At 41.0% G+C, this 18,635-nt stretch overlaps 1 protein-coding gene across 4 annotated transcripts in view; it reads left to right on the top strand.

Moving 5' to 3' along the window:
• Csgalnact1 (chondroitin sulfate N-acetylgalactosaminyltransferase 1) overlaps positions 1–18,635 on the top strand; it is a 334,889-nt gene that overhangs the window by 99,782 nt on the left and 216,472 nt on the right. The gene's annotated exons all lie outside the window — the stretch shown is intronic.

Raw genomic sequence — 18,635 nt, 5'->3', positions numbered from 1 at the left:
ATGTGCATTGTGGTTTTCATGAGTCTTTACTCTCCATGTCCCAGAAGGCACAGGTTTGCATTGCTTTACTTATATGGAGTTTCTTTATCTGCACCCCAACTTAATGCTTTTATTAATTATTTGGGGATTTCATACAATGCACCCCAATCACACTTGCTTCCCATTCCTCCCAGATGCACCCACCCTTGTGACAACCCCCCCAAAAAAACCCTCCCAAGTCCAATTTGTGTTTCCCATATACTAACTGGATCATGGTCAAACTCCCAGTGGCCAGCACCTTAAAGAAAACTGAGTGTCCTGTGCCCCACCCGACCCCCAGAAACCATCAACTTGGAAGAGCTGCACTTTTGAATCTTTATCACAATTTTCAAGGACGCTCTTCAAAAATTGTCATGTCTGAACTGTTTCTTTTTGGGGGTGAGAATGGGTGAGAGGTTGGCACAGAAGCCTTCACTGTCTCTCATTCTCAATTATGAGTCTGCAGTCATGAGTACCACCGCAAAAGAAGTTCCCCTGACCACAGCAGCATGGCCTCTGGTGGCAGCACAGATCATGAACTTCAACATGGTTTCCATTGACATGGTTTCTGGTGACAGCATTGTAGTCGGATGGTTTCCTGTGTCCCCACCTGCTGGCGGTCAGTCAGGACAAATCTCTCCCACTTGCTTCCCCCAAGTAAACACACAGAGGCTTACATTAATGCACGGCCATGGCTCAAGCTTTTTGCTATCTAGCTCTATATCTTAAATTAGCCCATAACTATTAATCTATGTATCGCCACATTTACCATGTTGCTCCTTGAGCGGATTGCTGGTGTCTCCCCTCGCCTTCTACCTGTCTCTCTCTTTGAATTTCCCGCCTGCCTCTAAGCTGCTTTGCCATAGTTTATTTATCAACCAATCAGAGCAACACATATTCACAGCATACAGAAAGGCATTCCCCCGTCACAGCATGGATCACAGAAAGTCTTTCGAGTAGGCTTAACCCAGGAAAGGAACCATTCTTCATCTTGGATATCTTGCTGTTGCTCAGAGTCAGGGTGATTATGTGGTTTGGTCAGCATGTCCAGGGACTGGATGTTCTAGAGCTGCAAGCTGCTCTACACTACCTGACCCTTGGCCCTGCCAGTACCCCAGGCACGGCCAGTATGTTTGCAGCCTGTGGGCAATGCTGCACCCCATGCTCCCCTCCCCCAAGCAGGGCAAGTGGTGCAATTATCAGCAGCAGTGCCAGCTCCAGGAGGGCCTGGTGGTGGCCCAGGCCTCGCAATGGCTGAGGACTGGCTCTACCCAGTAATGACATTCTCTTCCCCTCTCCTCCACTCCCACCGTACCTGTCACTGCTGCCACGTCCCTGGTTCCACCTGCCACATCTCTAGTTCCACCAGCAGCAATGGCTCCATGCTGCAGGCTTGGACTGGGGGCTGAGTGGCACGCTGACATTCCCGTCACTGTCTTGCCACTCCATTCCACCATCTTTTCCCCCTCTCCTTGTTTTTATTTTAAATTGGGGTCTCACTATGTATCCCAAGCTTGCCTGGAACTTACCTCTCCTCCTTCTTAGTCCTGACTCCTGAAATTCCAGGTGTGTCCCAGCATGCCAGCTACAGCTCGTGTGTGTGTGTGTGTGTGTGTGTGTGTGTGTGTGTGTGTGTGTTCTTCACCTTTTCTAAGAAGCCACCTCTCACTTCCACTCTGAAATCATTATCCGCACCCCCCCCCCCCCCCCCCGCCACGTGTTCCTTGTTCCATGTCCTGTGCTTTAGTCGCTTTAATGGGAACTTCCTCATTGTTTCAGTGTGTAGTTTTCAATCTTACACGCATTTTCCAGTATAGCCTGTCTCTACATCATGGTGCAGATTTCACGAAGGCCACCAGAGGACAGGGACAACCCCACTGACCCTGTCTTCAACTTCTTATGTTTTACGATTCCTAGCACGCTGTTTATGCTCATCAGATGAATTTTAAGTTAAAAAATATAAGTGCTTCAAAACTGCTCACTCATACATACAATGATAGACTAATTCCTAGGCCTTCTAAACTATTCATGAAATCAGAACCCTCCTGAATCTTTTGAAAACTATGTGGAGTTACTTTGGGTTATTGTTCAGATTTGAAAGCAAAGGACTCACAGGCAACTATTCTCCCCGAAGCTCACACTGCTCAGTTTCTAAGAGAAAAATCCATTTCCTTTCCTGCCTTTGAAGGATCACAACAGTTGCAATTTAGTTCTTCAGCTTGATTCCTCAGAGTTGTGTTTGATTAGACATCATCTGGCATGTTTCAGTTCAGGCTGTTGCCTGTCACCATTGGTGTCTCAGTCACTAGGGAGCTTGTGAGAAGTGCAGAATCTTGGTGCACCTGCTGAACCTGTGCATTTGAACAGTGTCCCCAGTGCTGGCTCATGTCCAGACTTCACAAGTTCCATGCTGTGCTATGGATCTTGTGTTACAGAAGAGTACATGTACATCACAACTCTATGGCACTCTTCTGTGTTCTTCATATATTCTAATGATGTAACTTCTGTATCTATAAATATTTTACATAAAATGTTGTATTTCTCTGTTATTGTTGGTAATAGATGGGGCAATGTGCTTTTATTTTCACTACCTGGAATGCATTTAACTTCATCCTTTATGTAGAAATAAAGTAAAAAGTTTCTACTGTCCTGATTAATCTGTAGTGGATAAACAACCTCAACCCTCACCTGTAGCAATAGGCATAATGTGTGTGTGTGCATGTGCATGCACACATGTGTGCAACATGTGTATATATGTATGTATATGTGCATGTATGTGTACATATGCATATGTATATGGGTGTATATGTACATATATATATGTGTGTATGTACGTATGTGTATATTTATAAGAGTGTGTATATTTTGTCATTTCTCTATGATTGCTTTGGAAATTTCTCATGCTCCTAACTATGGATTCTGTTTACAATGAATTGTATTTTTCATTTTCAAGTCCCTTAAAAAAACAGAGGGCTTAATTATACAAGTAAATATGGGAATAAAAATTCATTTTGTTAAAAATGCATTATTCATATGTGGTGCAGTTTGCATGGTCCTTCTTGACAATTTATTCAAGCAAACAATGACAAGTGAGTGGATTATTAATTTTAGACAGCTTATGCTTATGACAGAATTCCAAAGATTTGGGTAGAAGTAAGTCTTTTGCCTCCACCTTCTATCCATGCTGAACTGACTCTCCTCTTTTAAGGTGGCTTTCCCTTTTTAAAAATTTTTAAATTAATTCTATTCTCATATATTAGATCCTGATTGAAGTCTCCCCTCCCCTCTCCGCTCCAAGTCCCACCCACCCATCCACCTCTCCTCCATTGTTTCTCTTCAGAAAAGGGCAGGCCTTCCATGGATATCAGCCAGCCAAGGTATATCAAGTTGTAGTGAGATGAGGCACTTTCCCTCATATTAAGGCTAGATAAGGCAACCCAATAGGAGAAAAGGGTCCCCAAAGCAGGCAAAAGAGTCAGAGACAGCCCCTGCTCCCACTATTAGGAGTCCCACAAGAAGACCAAGCTACACAACTGTCACATATATGCAGAGGGCCTAGGTCAGTCCCATGCAGGTTCCCTGGTTGTCGGCTCAGTCTCTCAGCCTCTATGAACTCAGGTTAGTTGATTCTGTGGGTTTTCTTGTGGCTCCCACAATCCTTCCTCCCCCTTTTCCACAGGATTCCCCAAGCTTCACCTAATGTTTGGCTGTGGGTCTCTGCATCTGTTTCCATTGGTTGCTGGGTGCAGCCTCTCTGATGAAAACTAGGCTAGGCACTGATCTATGAGTAGAGTAGAATATCATTTGGAATCATGTCATTGACTTTTTTTTTCTCCAGTCACATTTGGTTCTACTCTAGGTCTCTGAGCAATCCAGCGTCTGGGTCCTGGCCCTCCAGGCAATGTCTGGGTGGGCTCTCTCTCATGGCATGGATCTCAAGCTGGACCAGTCGTTGGTTGGTCACTCCCACAATCTCTGAACCACCTTTACCCCAGCACATCTTGTAGGCAGGACAAATTGTAGGTTGAAGTTTTTGTGGCTGGGTTGGTGTCCCAATCCCTCCACTGGAAGTCTTGTCTGGTTACAGAAGATGGCCAGTTCAGACCTCCTACCCCCCACTGCTAGGAGTCTTAGCTAGGGTCACCCACATAGATTTCTGGGACTTTCTATTGCATTAGGTTTCTAGCTTGGCCCAGAGATGCACCCCCACCCCCAGTTCTAGTTGTTTCTCCAAGTACTCTCTCCCTCCATCCTTCCCCGACCTGATACCTCCTGTTCCCATCCCCACACTCCCATCCACTCTAGATATCTATTCTATTTCCCCATCCCAGGGAGTTTCATGTGTCACCCCTTGAGCCCTCCTTGTTACGGAGCTTCTCTGGGTCTGTGGATTGTAGCTTGGGTATCCTTTACTTTGTAGCTAATATCCACTCATAAGTGAGTACATACCATCTTGTCTTACATACCTAACTCAGAATGATTTTTTTCTAGTCCATCCATTTGTCTGAAAATTTCCTGATGTTATTTTTTTCACAGTTGAGAAATACTCCATTGTGTGAATGTATCACATTTTCTTTATACATTCTTTGGTTGAGGGACATAGAGATTGTTTCCAGGTTCTGATTATTACAAATAAAGCTGTTATGAATATAGATGAGTAAGTGTCTTTGTGGAATGATGGAGCATCCTTTGGGTATATGCCCAGGACTGGTATATAGTTGGGTCTTGAGTTAGGTTGATTCCCAATTTTCTAAGAAACCACATATTGATTTCTAAAGTAGACATACAAGTTTGCACTCCCACCAGCAATGGAGGAGTGTTCCCCTTGCTCCACATGCTTTCCAGCATGAGCTGTCACTTGTGGTTTTGATTTTATCCATTCTGACAGGTATAAGATGGAATCTCAGAGTCATTTTGATTTGCATTTCTCTGACAGCTAAGGATGTTGAACATTTCTATAAGTGCTTCTTAGTAATTTGAGATTCTTCTGTTGAGAATGCTCCATTTAGATCTGTACTCCATCTTTTAATTGGATTATTTGATTTGTTGATGTCTAGTTTCTTGAGTACTTTATATATTTTGGAAATTATACCCCTGTCAGATATAGGGTTAGTGAATATCTTTTCCAAATTTTATAGACTGCCATTTTGTCCTATTGACAGTGACTTTTGCCTTACAGAAGCTTTTCAGTTTCATGAGGTTACATTTATTAATTGTAGATCTTAGTGTCTGTGCTTATTGGTGTTCAATTCAGGAAGTTGTCTCCTGTGCCAATGCCTTAAAGGCTATTCCCAACTTTCTCTTCTCTCAGGTTCAGTGTTTTATGTTGAGGTCTTTGATCCACTTGGACTTGAGTTTTGTGCAGGGTGGTAGATATGGATCTATTTGCATTGTTCTACTTGTTGACATCCAGTTGGACCAGCACCATGGTTAAAGATGCTTTCTTTTTTCCATTGTATAATTTTGGCTTTTTTGTCAAAAATTAGGTGTCTATAGGTGTGTTGACTTACATCTGGGTATTTGATTTGATTCTATTGAAAAACCTGTTTTGTTTTAATGCAAATACTATGTGGATTTTATTACTATAGCTCTGTAGTAGAACTTAAAATTAGAAAAATTTTTTCTAACCCTTTACTCTGAGGTAATGTCTATTTTGTGTTAAGGTATGTTTTTGGAGGCAGCATAAAACTAGATCCTGTTTTTGCATCCAATCTATTAGCTTGTGTCTTTTTATTGGGGAATTGAGTCCACTGATGTTGAGAGATATTAATGACCAATGATTGTTAATTCTGGTTATTTTGTATTTTGTTGTTGTTGTGTGTGTGTGTGTGTGTGTGTGTGTGTGTGTGTGTGTGTGTGTGTGTGCATGTGTATGTGTGTGTATGTGTATATGTGTGTATGTGTGGTGTGCTTCTTTTAGTTTTGCTGGTGTGAAATTATTTATTCCCTGTGTTTTCACAGGTGTCGTTAACCTCCTCTGGTTGGAATTTTCTTTCTAGTATTTTTTATAGGGCTGCATTTGTGGATAGATATTGTTTTAATTCAACTTCATCATGAAAGTTTGATGTAGTCAGGGCTAAGATGGTGGGCTCTGAGACCATGTAAGACTTTGAATCCCAGCCAGTTGCTCTGTGGAGAAGCTGCTAGACTTCACTGTGCCTTGGTTTTGTCACCTGAAGAGTGGAAACCACTGAGAGTAGGAGTTCCTGAGAGGAACAAATAAGATAACTCATGTGACATGCTGAAAATCAACTCTTGGCATGCAACAGTTAACAAGTACAAGTTAAACTGTGTGGGTATTTTGTTAAATCCTTGTCATTTTCATTCATAATAGTAAGTAGTATTTGTTTAAATCTGTTGCTTTTAGAAACCCAGGAACATGGAGATTGTTCACTTTAGCATATGGAGATTGGCTGTCTTATGGATCAAACTGTCTCATTTTTTGGCTCCAGAGCATTCAACTTTGTGGATAAAGTTATTAATTCTGATATACAAATTTTTATTATTTGTTGAATTTATATAACTTTAAAATACTTTAATGTAAAATTTTAATATGAATGTATTTGATTTATATAATTCACATATCCAGGTTTCAACTGGTGGCTAGTCAGGCTGCTTTTATTCTTAAGATATGAGGAAGCCCTGGAAGTAAGCTGTGAGCCCATGCAGTGCAGTGTCTGACCATAGGTTTCTAGAGACAGAATCAAATCAAATCAGGAAATGGTCACAGCATAGGTTCCAGGACAATGTACTTCATCTACAAAGTGTGAAAATGCTCACTTTTGACCGTCACATTTCAACCTAATGTTCAAAAATTCAGTTTTCTTTTCAGGTGTAATAAGAATTCCTATTTGGAAATTGGATCAGGATTCCTAGGTTCTCTGGAACAGTTAGTGGGTAGAGGCAGGGAGATGGTGCTTACTCCTTAAGTACTGTTAGAAGGGACAACAGATTTCTATGGGAATTCCTGTGAAATCCACAGCACATTGTCCCCATAGTCACAACTGCTAAGGATTCCTGAACTATGGGGAAAAAGCAAAGAGTTTGGGAAGAGAACATGAACAACGGTGCATTTCATTAGTTTGCATCAGAGCCTGGCCTCTCTCTGCCCCTTGAACTTGTCTTGGCTGAGTAGAGCTGTCTGTTGGTCCAGTTTCTGAGAGAGCCTTTCTCGTTCCTTTGCACAAACAGGCCATTGTGCAGATCTTATTGCTTCCCAAACGGACCATATAGCTCTTGTCAGGAGGTAGGTGGGCAGCTTTCTCTGTTTTCAGATAAAATCTCTCAAGTAAGACGTGTTGATTTCAGCTTCCAGTATCTTATATTATATGACCTTCAGTAGTACTTTTTAGACAGCCTAAAATATTTTCAATGCCTTCTTACATATTTTATAGTTTATAATAAATTTAGCCACTGTGTTTTATATACTTCATGACACACTGCCCTTCTGACACATAACTCTAGTCTCTGGTGAGAATTAGGATTTATAATGAAATATATATTTTTTAGTCCATTTGGCAAGTGCTCAAGGCTATATTTGCATATACAAATGAGCTGAGGAAGTGAAAACTGAAAAAACAAAAAAATTAGCATTCTAAGAGGAAACAAACACTTGGACATTTTTTTGGTTACTGACATTGATCCAAAAACACTTGTTGGCTATTCAATGTGTTGATCATGACACACTGTCAAGGGTGAAAGCAGTGCGGTGGCTGACCTCTCGGAACCTAGTAGAAATGTCCCTGATGCTTCAGAACACCTGGTCTGTGAGGCTGAACTTGGCAGTCTTGAGCTTGTGCGGGGGTTGTTCTCTGCCCAGACGGATTCTTATTAAAGGACCAGACAGACAAGGTTCACAGGTGCTTGGGGTGAGCGAAGTCACTTAACTGCCTCCCTCCACTTACCATTTTTAAGGACCAAAGGAAACTTTTTGTGTATTTCTGAGGAACTGAGCACCAAACAGTACTTGCCAACATTGTGGTCATTTATTGTTTAGAAATTTGATAGCATCTCAACCGGCAGTGGGAACTTGTGTCTTTTCCCCTTTCTTTAGAATCTACTCAAAACAATTGATGCTATCATGTATCAAATAGCTGTCGTGGATAGCTCCTGCTGTGTGCTGTCTTTTGTCAATTAACTATGAATAGTCACATGCGTCAAGAATAGAGATATTCATGTATTCACTTATCTTCTACATATCTACGTGATTTAGATAAAATAGCAGTAGAGAATTTAAGTGGTATGTAAGGGACAACTGAAACTCACACCCATGTCTTTCTCTCTCACTCAGTACAAAGGTGCCTTTACTAACATAAACATCCACCATGCCTGTTACATACATTTTTTCTCAAAATAAGAGCTCATTATTACTCCAAGTTCAATGACCCTTAATGTTAATTATGATCAATTTTAATGTTGCTATTGATTCTCAGTGGCTCTGTAAATTGTCTTTATTACTTCTCTGCAGACTGAGACTTTATGACTTCTCTGCAGACTCACTGGCAGGTTGTCAGAACTGCCTTTTCTCTTTCCTGTGATCGCTGGTAGCCACAGAGTCTTTCATCAGCATCTGGTGATGGCCAGAACTTAGCATGCCTGCTTCTTCCCGCAAGGTCATCGTGTAATTCTCTCAGCATCATGGTACATGCCATGTGGCGCCCACTTATTACACACACTTACCTTGTGTTTCTAGCATCTGTCTCTTATCTTGTTACTGAGTAATATTGATTTCTGTCTTCATGAATTCTTCCCAGCACTGCCAATTTTCTTCCCTCTTTGTCTTTGACATCTCTTTTAAAGTCGTGTTCAATAGGCTTATCCTAGATTTGCTGAGATCTCACTGAATTTATTTTCCTTTTACTTAGAAGTTTTATTGAATTTTCTCTGACATACTCCCCCACCTTCTGTGGTTTCACCAATCCTGCTCTGACAGGATTTTTTTTTTAACTTTCTTTCATCCCCAATTTTATGCAGACTCAGGGCTTGGGACATAGTAGGCACAGTGTAAGCCAACTCTTACACTCAGTCCAGACACTCATTGTCCTGGGAGCTGTACCTCGGCAACACCCACATCATCAGTTAGGTTGCTGACCCAGCATTTTTTTATGCCTCTTCCAGCCTCCCCCTAGCATCAAGCAAGGCCTTTCCCCATGCTTTCCATTGGGCCAGAAAAGCAAAAATGATGCCCACGGCACCAGAGACACTGGTGACTGGCTTTTCTTCATGGAGTTATTGGTAGTTCAGCAAGTTTTCCATTGCTTTCCATGAGATTATTTCCCTTGGCTCTAGGTAAAGAGGGCAACAAAAGATCCAAGAAACGATTCCCCCAAGTCCAGCAAGATGAACCAGTGAGTTCATTTGGGTTGCTTACAGGAGCTTGGATCTTTGTTTATTTACAAGAGGATGGGTGTCTCGAAGGCACCTGCATCACTAAAAGGCTCATGCCATCAGTAACAACATACAAAAGTCATGTCCTTTGTGCAACTGCGGGGTGCCTCCTTGCTGAAGAATCTCCTCTCTCACAGCAATGACTTATTGTTTATATAGCCTCAGTAAGGGGATCTGTGACCTTCATGAGCCTCTTGAATCTCCCCACTCACTGTAGAAGGTAATGCTCCAATCCACAGGACACAGTTACAGAACGGAAATCTATGATTTTCATTGTAAGACTTTGAACCAGCTGTCCTATATCTATTTTTTCACTCCACACTCACCCTTCAAGGTTAGCTGCTTCTGCGCTTGATAGTGGAGAAGGAGATGGACACCATGGGAGGTTAATGATCTCACACAGTTTGTAAGCATCTGTACTGGGTGGGTTCTACTCCTAGTCTCTGGGACAGTCTAAACTAGTCTATACCAAAGCTATTCAGTACTAAAGTATGTTTTATCGCTTTGGTCTTCTTCAGTTGAACCATCTCCTTCATATCTTAATTAGAGGGTTTCTGGATTATTCCCTGCTGTTATATCTTAATACTCTTGCATCATACTCCATGGGGTTATTCATTTCCCCCAGATGATTTGTTAATAACCCCAGTATATTATTTCCTTTGTTCATTATATTAGAAGCAAGTGACTAGCAAGTCCTGTTTCCCAACTTCCTGCTCTAATAAGGACAGGCCCCCATTAATTATAGTGTTTTGCTCTAACAATCTAATAATGTCCAAATCAAGGTTATTGATCTTGTTTCTTTTAGTGAATCTGGCTTTGCTGTTACAGAATATTTATTGGATCTTGTCATTTGTGTACAAACTGTGTATTTACTCTTTAATGTGGATGAGCATTGTGCTGGTGTTTATGCCAGCGTATTTTTAAGAAATGTCTGGCTCATGTTGGGATAAGATCATGAGAAATTAGGGCTGGAGAGATGGCTCAGCTGTTAAAGGCTAGGCTCACAACCAAAAATGTAAGAGAAATTTAGGATATGTCTTAGTCTCATAAGATACCATAAAATATGTCTTGCATGTGCCCATGTGTGTGTATGTGCCTTTGGAGGTCAGAGGTCAATAGGTGTCTTTCTACATCGCTCTTTATGTTATATTTTGAGACAGCATCTCTCATTAAACCTGGAGCTCACCAGTTTTGCCAGCCTTGCCTGGCTAGAAAGTCCTAGGATCTGCCAGTCTCTGCCTTCAGAACTGGGATTATAGATGTGAACTGCCACACCTGGCTTTTATGTGAGTGCTGGGTATCAAACTCAGGTCCTCATGGTTTCACAGCAAACACCTTGCCAACTGAACCATCTCTCTAATGACTTGATAATGATTTTTAATCTGCATTATGAAGTCTTATATTACATGCCAGAAGTCATTATCAGTTGTGTTTTCTGGTTGAGAATGAACTTCGGCTTACTGAGCCTCAACATTTTGCTTTCTTTGTCTTTTTATGAGAGGTTAAGGGTTGTCTTCCAAGTTTGTTTTTTCTGACTAAGAAATTAGGTATTGCCAATGGTGGAAAGCATAGAAAAGTATTTAAATAATAAAATACTATAATCTATCTTCTAGGGAAATTATAGTGATGATCACTAGTGACCATTTTGGTATATTTATTTTAAATCCTGTATGTGAACACACACACACACACACACACACACACACACACACACACACACACACACACACGTTTCCTGAGCTGGGAAGCTGGCTTCGTGGGTAAAGGGCACTTTATATGCAAGCCTGATTGAGGCCTGATGATCGAGTTTGATCCCAGGCACCTACAGTAGGAGAGAGACAACAAATTGTCCTCTGACCTCTACACATACTCACGGCATTTGTACACCTGCACTCATACTCATACTATACAGATACAACTACCCACCACAACAACAATATTAAACAAGTAAAAAGACACTTTTGCTAGGCATAATTTAAATAGGAATGTAGAATATTGGAATATGGATTTGTCATAATTTATCAGCCATTCCATTCCTTAGAGTTAGGTATTCAAACCCTGCATTATGTATCATGGCCCAGTGTACATCTTAATACACTTACATCTTCATATATACATTCGTGACTGTTTTGTCTAGATTTGTACTTTTAGGAATTGTATTTATTATTGTGTGTGTATGATGTGTGTCTGTGTGTCATGATGTGTGTGTTGTGTGGAGGTCTGAGGACAACTTTGTAGGATTGGTTCTTTCCTTCTACTGCAGCAGGCTTTCTTTTGGGTCACCAACCAGCTCCCAGATAATGACACAGAGACTTATTATTGGTTATGAATGCTCGGCCTCATCTTAGCTCTTACTTTAATCTGTTTCTCTTAATCTGTATTTTGCCTTGGGGCTTTTACTGTTCTTTCTTTCTGTATGTCCTACTTTCACTGTTTCTAGTGTTTGCTGGCTGGTGGCTGCCTGGCTTCCGGCCCTGGGTGTGTTCCTTTCTTTTTCTCTCTTTCTCTTCTCCCTCTTCTCTATCAAGCTTAGATTTCTCCTACTTATTCTCTCTGCTCACCAGCCCCATCTATCCCTCCCCTGCCTAGCTATTGGCTCTTCAACTTCTTATTAGACCAATCAGGTGCCTTAGGCAGGCAAGGGGAAACAAATGCAACACATCTTTACATAATTAAACAAATACAGCACAAACAAATGTAACACGTCTTGACATCATTAACAAAGGCAACAGAAACAAACATAACACACCTTCACATAGTTAAAGTAACATTCCACAGCATAAACAAATGTAACACTTCTTTGCTTAGTTAAAATAATATTCCACCACATTCCACTGTTCTGTGTGGTTTGGGAATCACACTCAGGTTATTAAGTGTTTACCCACCAAACCATCTCTCCAGCCCCTACATTGACTTTTCTGAAGGAAAATTGTTCAATCAAAAATCAAGGCCACTGGAAGTATGCTTGATATAATTTACAGAAGGGAAATGGGTCCATTTTTGTTTCATTCATAGATGAGTTGGAACCTGTATTGTGTACTCAGAGGGCTAATTTGATCACCTAAACCTAATGATGCTGTCTTCATTTGCAAACTCCAAAAGTATTTCTTACAGTCTCAAAGCAGTCATTGTTGGCTTGTAAATGGCTAATTTTATTTAATATTTAAAAATACTATATAATAATATTATATAATAATATGCTTACTATATTAACATTATAGGTAACATATGATTGTAAGTTTAGAAGGCTGAGCCCAGGGCCTTGAGACACACTATCCAAGTGCTCTACTACTGAGCTACATCTCTAGCCCCAAAATTTATTAATTGAATTTATTAAATTTATTTTCAAGTATTCATGTATATTGTATGTGTGTGTGCATGTATTAATACTATGGTTTTAGAATGCTGTTCCCCACAAAGGGAGAGGAGAAATATTTAATTATGTTTTCTATAATAGAATTTTTAGAATTATTTAAGAATATAATTTATTCTAAATATTACAAAATACTGAACTTAATTTTTATCCCACAAATAATCAGTTGGCCTACAAATTCTTGTTAATTGAGCCTTTCTGTACCTCTTTCCCACACACTTTTTCAACATTTTGTCATGTGCTAATTTCTTATATGTATTAAGATCTCCTTCAGTTTTCTGTTACTTTGTGTTATTGGTCTGGTTTAGGTTTATTCTCTCTCTCTCTCTCTCTCTCTCTCTCTCTCTCTCTCTCTCTCGTGTGTGTGTGTGTGTGTGTGTGTGTGTGTGTGTGTGTGTGATGCTCCTCAATTTCTATTGACCTTGGTTTTGGAGACAGTATCTCATGGCCTGGAGCTCATTGAGTTGTCTAGGCTTGCTGGCCAGCAAGTCCCAGGGCCCTGCCTGTTTCTGTCTCCCGAGTCCTGGGGATTAGAGATATGTGCCACTATGCCTATTGTTGTTTTAAAAGTAAATTTTAGTTACTGTGTGCCTAAGTATTGTCTAAGTATATGTGCAAGTGTGTAGGCACCTGTGTGGGCATGTTCGCATTCGGAGGACAGAAGAGGGCATCAGATTCCTCAGGGCTGAAGCTACAGGTGTTTTCAGGATTTCTGACTTGTTACATTGGTTCTGGGATCCAAACTCCGGTACTCATGATGAACTGCCAAGCTATCTCTAAACTTTTCCTTTTTTTTTTTTTTTTTTAAAGTGGATTCTTAGGGTCAAACTCTGGTCCTCATGCTTTCATTAGAAACAATTTATCCTTTGAGTCATCTCCCAAGCTACTTATACTCCTAATTATTATAGCTTTCACAATTTTTTGGGGGGGGATTTCCCCTTCTGACTTTTTTCAAAAACTCTTTCATGGTCTTTGTATGGATCTGAATAATTCACCAAATTCTTTAACCCTATCACCTTTACCTCCGTTTTCTTACTGTAAATCAAAGACAAAATAAAAACAAACAAAAGATACACAAACAGCTCTGGGCTTTTTATTAGAATTGTTTAAACCCAGCCCATTGACTTGGGGCAGATTAGAGCTCTGCTTACTCCCTGTCCACCAAGGTATTGTCCTTTTCCACAGAAGGCCCTGGGTTTTCTCTATTTTAGTAATTTTGTCTGGTTGCATGGCCAGTGCGCTTGGCTCAGGCAGGGATGTGGCAGAAGCAGCCTGTGGGACAGATGCTGCCAGCGAGTGGTCCTCACACACAGAATGGATTTCACACTCTTAAAGGGCTGCGCAACGCCCTTTAAGGAGGAGAACATACAATAGAACCTGCATAGCACACAGTGCCTGAACTATTTCACTCTCTTATCCTTTTCTTTGCTTGGAGGCTGTGGCCCTCGAGAAATGGTTTCACTGTACAGTCCAGGCTGGCTTTGAACTTACAGTCCTCCTGTCTCAGATCCCTGAGTGCTGGGATTACAGGTTTGTATTACTAAGTGTAGGTTTTATCAAGCCCTTTTCAGGAAAAGTGTGTTCAAGGCATGGGGTCCTCAGAGCAGTGTCATAGGTGCAGAGGGCATTTGGAGGTCATAAATGGATGATAGTCATCATTTCCATCCACTTTCCACCTCTTCAGCATCTTGTCTAAGAAGCTGTTGCTTGTTTAATGCGTTGAAGGCAATGTTTTAAAAGATATGGGTGAGTGAATGCCTGTGGGTTTGTTTCTTCCTAACTGTGCTTTCTTCTCAACATTTTAAATGATCTTTTCATATACTTAAAAAATGCCTTGAGTACACATTGTAAAATTCTTTAAAAATGTTTTCCATTTGGAAGGGGCCTGTTGACTCATGTGAAAATCTCGTTTTCATCACCTGCCCCATGCAGCTGCACTGCTGTTAGTCAGCATCTGTCCAGATGGAAGGCCTCTCAACAGGAAGGGTTCTCAACGTGGTTTCCCACTCTGCCTGCTGCACCCAGTCCAGAGCAGGGTTGTGTCATAGACATCGTCTTAATTACACTGAAGTGTTTTTGAAACTTGATGTGATCTGGCCTATTATCCAATTAACTTCCATCTGTTATCATCAGACAAAACGCCAGGCTCCCAGGAATAGGATAATATGTATGTGTGTAGAGGGGGAGGGGTTTAGGGAGGTGAAATCAGTGGTTTCACTGTGGGTATCCTGAAGGGTCTTGAAGACTTTTCCAAGATCTTGTTGGAGGGAGAGTCAAGATAAAGTTTAGGAAAAAATAGGCAAGTTTTTAGGTAGCCAATACCAATCACAGGGGCCATGGCCTTTGGGAGAACCCCACAGGAGGGGAGATGTAAGAGATAAGCAGGGAAATGCACTTGTTTCACACTGAGATTTCAATCTTGAAGGATGGGTCCACCGTCTAAGCAGTTTCATGCAGGTCTCTCTGCTGCGTCTCAGAGACTGTGGTTGTTCGTGCACTTTGGATAACATGGGAGGAAAACATCCAAAGTTTATGTCTTATGTCCCCAAGTTTACTTTCTGAAATATTGAAAACATTTTCTAGAAGTTTCATAGTTTCTCTCTCTCTCTCTCTCTCTCTCTCTCTCTCTCTCTCTCTCTCTCTCTCTCTCTCTCTCAAGTGTATAATTATTCAAGATGGACATAAGGCTTTGTAGAGTCTGGCTAGTAGAACTGATAGCCTACAAGTTGGCAAAGACTTGAAATTTCTTGAAAAACTTCTAAAGAAAAGATACTGGGATTAAATTAGATTCACAGGTGACAGATCAAGTATTGAGAAACATGATGGCACCTCACTGTTTAATTCTGTTGGAATCTGCTTAAAATTAATAGAGATTTTCTGATGCAGCTGCGGACTGATTTGAGTTTTGAGTCCAAGTATGTACATTTTCCAGATGTAATCATTTTACCCAATAAATGAAAGGATAGCTGTCTCCAAGAATCAAGCCATCACATCAGGAATGTGTCTGGCTGTACTTGGATATTCAGTAAAGAACATTCTAGTCACTCAATTCTGAAGAGTTTTTAGGGAATTTCCTATTTAGAAAAAGTTAGTTTTAGGAATGAAGGGGAAAAAATGATCATTTAAAATTGGGAGATTTACATGCATGCATCATATACATTAGAGTCTTCTTTTTTTCTTCCAGATATACTTAACATTTTTTTTGCTAAGGCAATCTCAGTTTATTGAACATAAATAATAATGACCAAATAGCAATTAATACAAAAGTTTTAGTACATAGTGCATATAAGTATATATATTTCATAAAGTAGGCTTGACATATAAGTATTTCCTACTCTATTATTTCACAGCTAGCAAGTTCCATAGGATGTGAGGTAAGGTGCTGATGCTAAGTAGCCATCAGTTTGCTAAACTACCATGGTAGGATTAGCATCCTTGTGCATCTTTATTCTTTCACTCCAGTGCACTGACCTCTGGATGCTCTCATTAGCAGATGATGATGATGCTCTCATCATCATTGTCCAGTGAGTCCTATGGACAGAGCAGAGGTCTTGGTAGCTTCTGGTGGGTACTATGCTACCTTACCTCCTTGCTACATGGTATTCCATTCCTTTCCAGGTCTCTAGAACATAGCTCTATGTATTTTTGAAGAATTGTACCTGGGCCCTCCCAGACAGTACATCTCAACCCTTTGAAGGGCATTGCCTGAATCTTGGTGGTATATGAGTTACTGTAACATCTGACATCATTAGGTCATCAGCTCCTTGTACTTCATCCTGCCCATGGTGGACCCTCAGCCCATGTTTGTTGAGAGAACTACTGGACAATCAAGTTGGCACCTTGTGATTATGACCTTAATTGGACACTGCACAATGATAATAAAAGTGATGACATTTATGAATTGGTGGCTTCACAAGAACTTTGTCTATTTGTTTTTGTTTTTCTAGACAGAGTCTCATGGCAAGAACATCTTACATAATGGCATTTAATTTCACACAAACACTTGAATTACATTAGTCAGAATATGCCAGGCTGTGCCTCACTGTTCCCATGTCTGTACTCCACAGATTAGACAAGATGATTGGAGGCTACTTCAAACTCATCATGACTCTGTTTCTCAAGTCTAGGCAAGATCATAGGGAGGACAGAGCATCATATGTGGACTTTTCATTGTCTAGACCAAGTAGTAGCAAGTCAAATACCGGTTCCTATTTCAGTGTCAGAACCAAAGAGGAGGGACATTCATCAGCAGGGGGTCTGAGGTGGTCTTCCGTGTCCTGGAAAGGAGAGGAAGACTAAACATTGGTGTGCAACAATGATACTGGCTATTGCAAGTTGTACAATGCCATTATACAATGACTCCCACTTTATAGATAATAAAGCTAAGGCCCAGGGCTGAGAAGATAACTCATCTGATAAAGTGATTGCTTCACACATATGAGGACCTGAGTTCATTCTGAGTGATGATTTACATTCAGATACCAAGCACCTAAGTGAAAAACTGGTGTGCTAGCACATGTTTGTAACCCCAGGGATGGGGAGAGGTGGAGGTAGGCAGACTCACAGGGCTAGCTGACCAGCCAGTCTAACCAATCAGTGGAGAGACCTTGTCTCAAAAAATAAGGTGGACAGCAGCTGAAGAAGATTGAACATTGGCTTTTGGTACACACACACACACACACACACACACACACACACACACACACACACACACACACACACACTAAGGCCCAGAAAGTTTATGCTACTTGTTCAGTGTTAGACTACACACATAAGGCAAATTAAGGTCTGGATTTTCAGATTCCATGATCCTAATAAACCACGGAGCATTCCTTTTAAAAGGAAATTTATTTTTTTTCTTAGAATAGCCTGGCTTTAGTGAGGACGAGAATAATAGCAGCACTGGGTTTGGGCTTGGAGAAGCCAGTTTTATAAGACCAATTTCTATCATTCACTTACCAGTCCAGGTATGAGAGTCACTTCTCTGGGATGATATCCCCACAGGGATAATGGCTGTGATGGCGATGTGAAGTGGTGTATCTGTTGGTACCTTGAGAGGTGTGATATATAAACATAATGTCAGTACTGAATGACACCTGCTTTCTGAACTGGCCCTGTGCAGATCCCTCAAACATCACCATCCATGCTACCTACAAGAAAGTTTCTTCTCCTGTAAAAAATAGAACCTGTAAAGTTATTATGGCTCATTTAGTTATTTCCCTTGTAAAAGTCTACACCATATAGAGTGTAACAGGAACGCTCACTTCATTGGCACGAGCTCTTCAGTGGGCAGCAGCGTGGAATCTTGACAGGATTGATTAACTCTGGCATTCATTTCCCTTGCCCTATTCTTGAAATCATACTTTGTTTTGAAGATAAATTTATTTTATGTGTGTGAGTGTTTTGCCTGCCTGCATGCATATACGCCTGCCTGGTGCCCACAGAGGTCAGAAGAGGGCAATGGGTACCCTAGAACTGGAGTTGCAGAAGGTTGTAAATGACATGTGGGCACTGGGAGAGGAACCTGGGTCCTCTGCAAGAGCAATAGGTGCTCTTAAGCCTTGAGTCATCTCTCCAGGCCCCTTGAAATCACACTTTAACAGTCCATTCTTGATAGTAAGTGTTCCTGTGTGTATTCTCTCTGACACACATGAATATGTCACTGTGAATTCAGGAAACGCTTCACATTGTTTCTGTGGGTCAAGCAGCTGTGTGTTGCCTAAGACTTAAGTGAAGGAGCCCTTTCCTGGAGGGGGAAGGAAAGGAAACACTTGTCAGGTCTGCCGTCAGCAGCCTCGGCTTTCTGCCTGCCAAAGGACTTGTGAGGCTGGACTTCCCAGTCTTTGTCTCCTGATTT

The sequence above is a fragment of the Peromyscus californicus genome, unplaced genomic scaffold, assembly GCF_007827085.1.
Source record: "Peromyscus californicus insignis strain IS unplaced genomic scaffold, ASM782708v3 Scaffold_23__1_contigs__length_62951481, whole genome shotgun sequence".
NCBI classification, from domain to species: Eukaryota; Metazoa; Chordata; class Mammalia; order Rodentia; family Cricetidae; genus Peromyscus; species Peromyscus californicus.
This window is presented reverse-complemented; position numbering and strand designations above follow the sequence as displayed.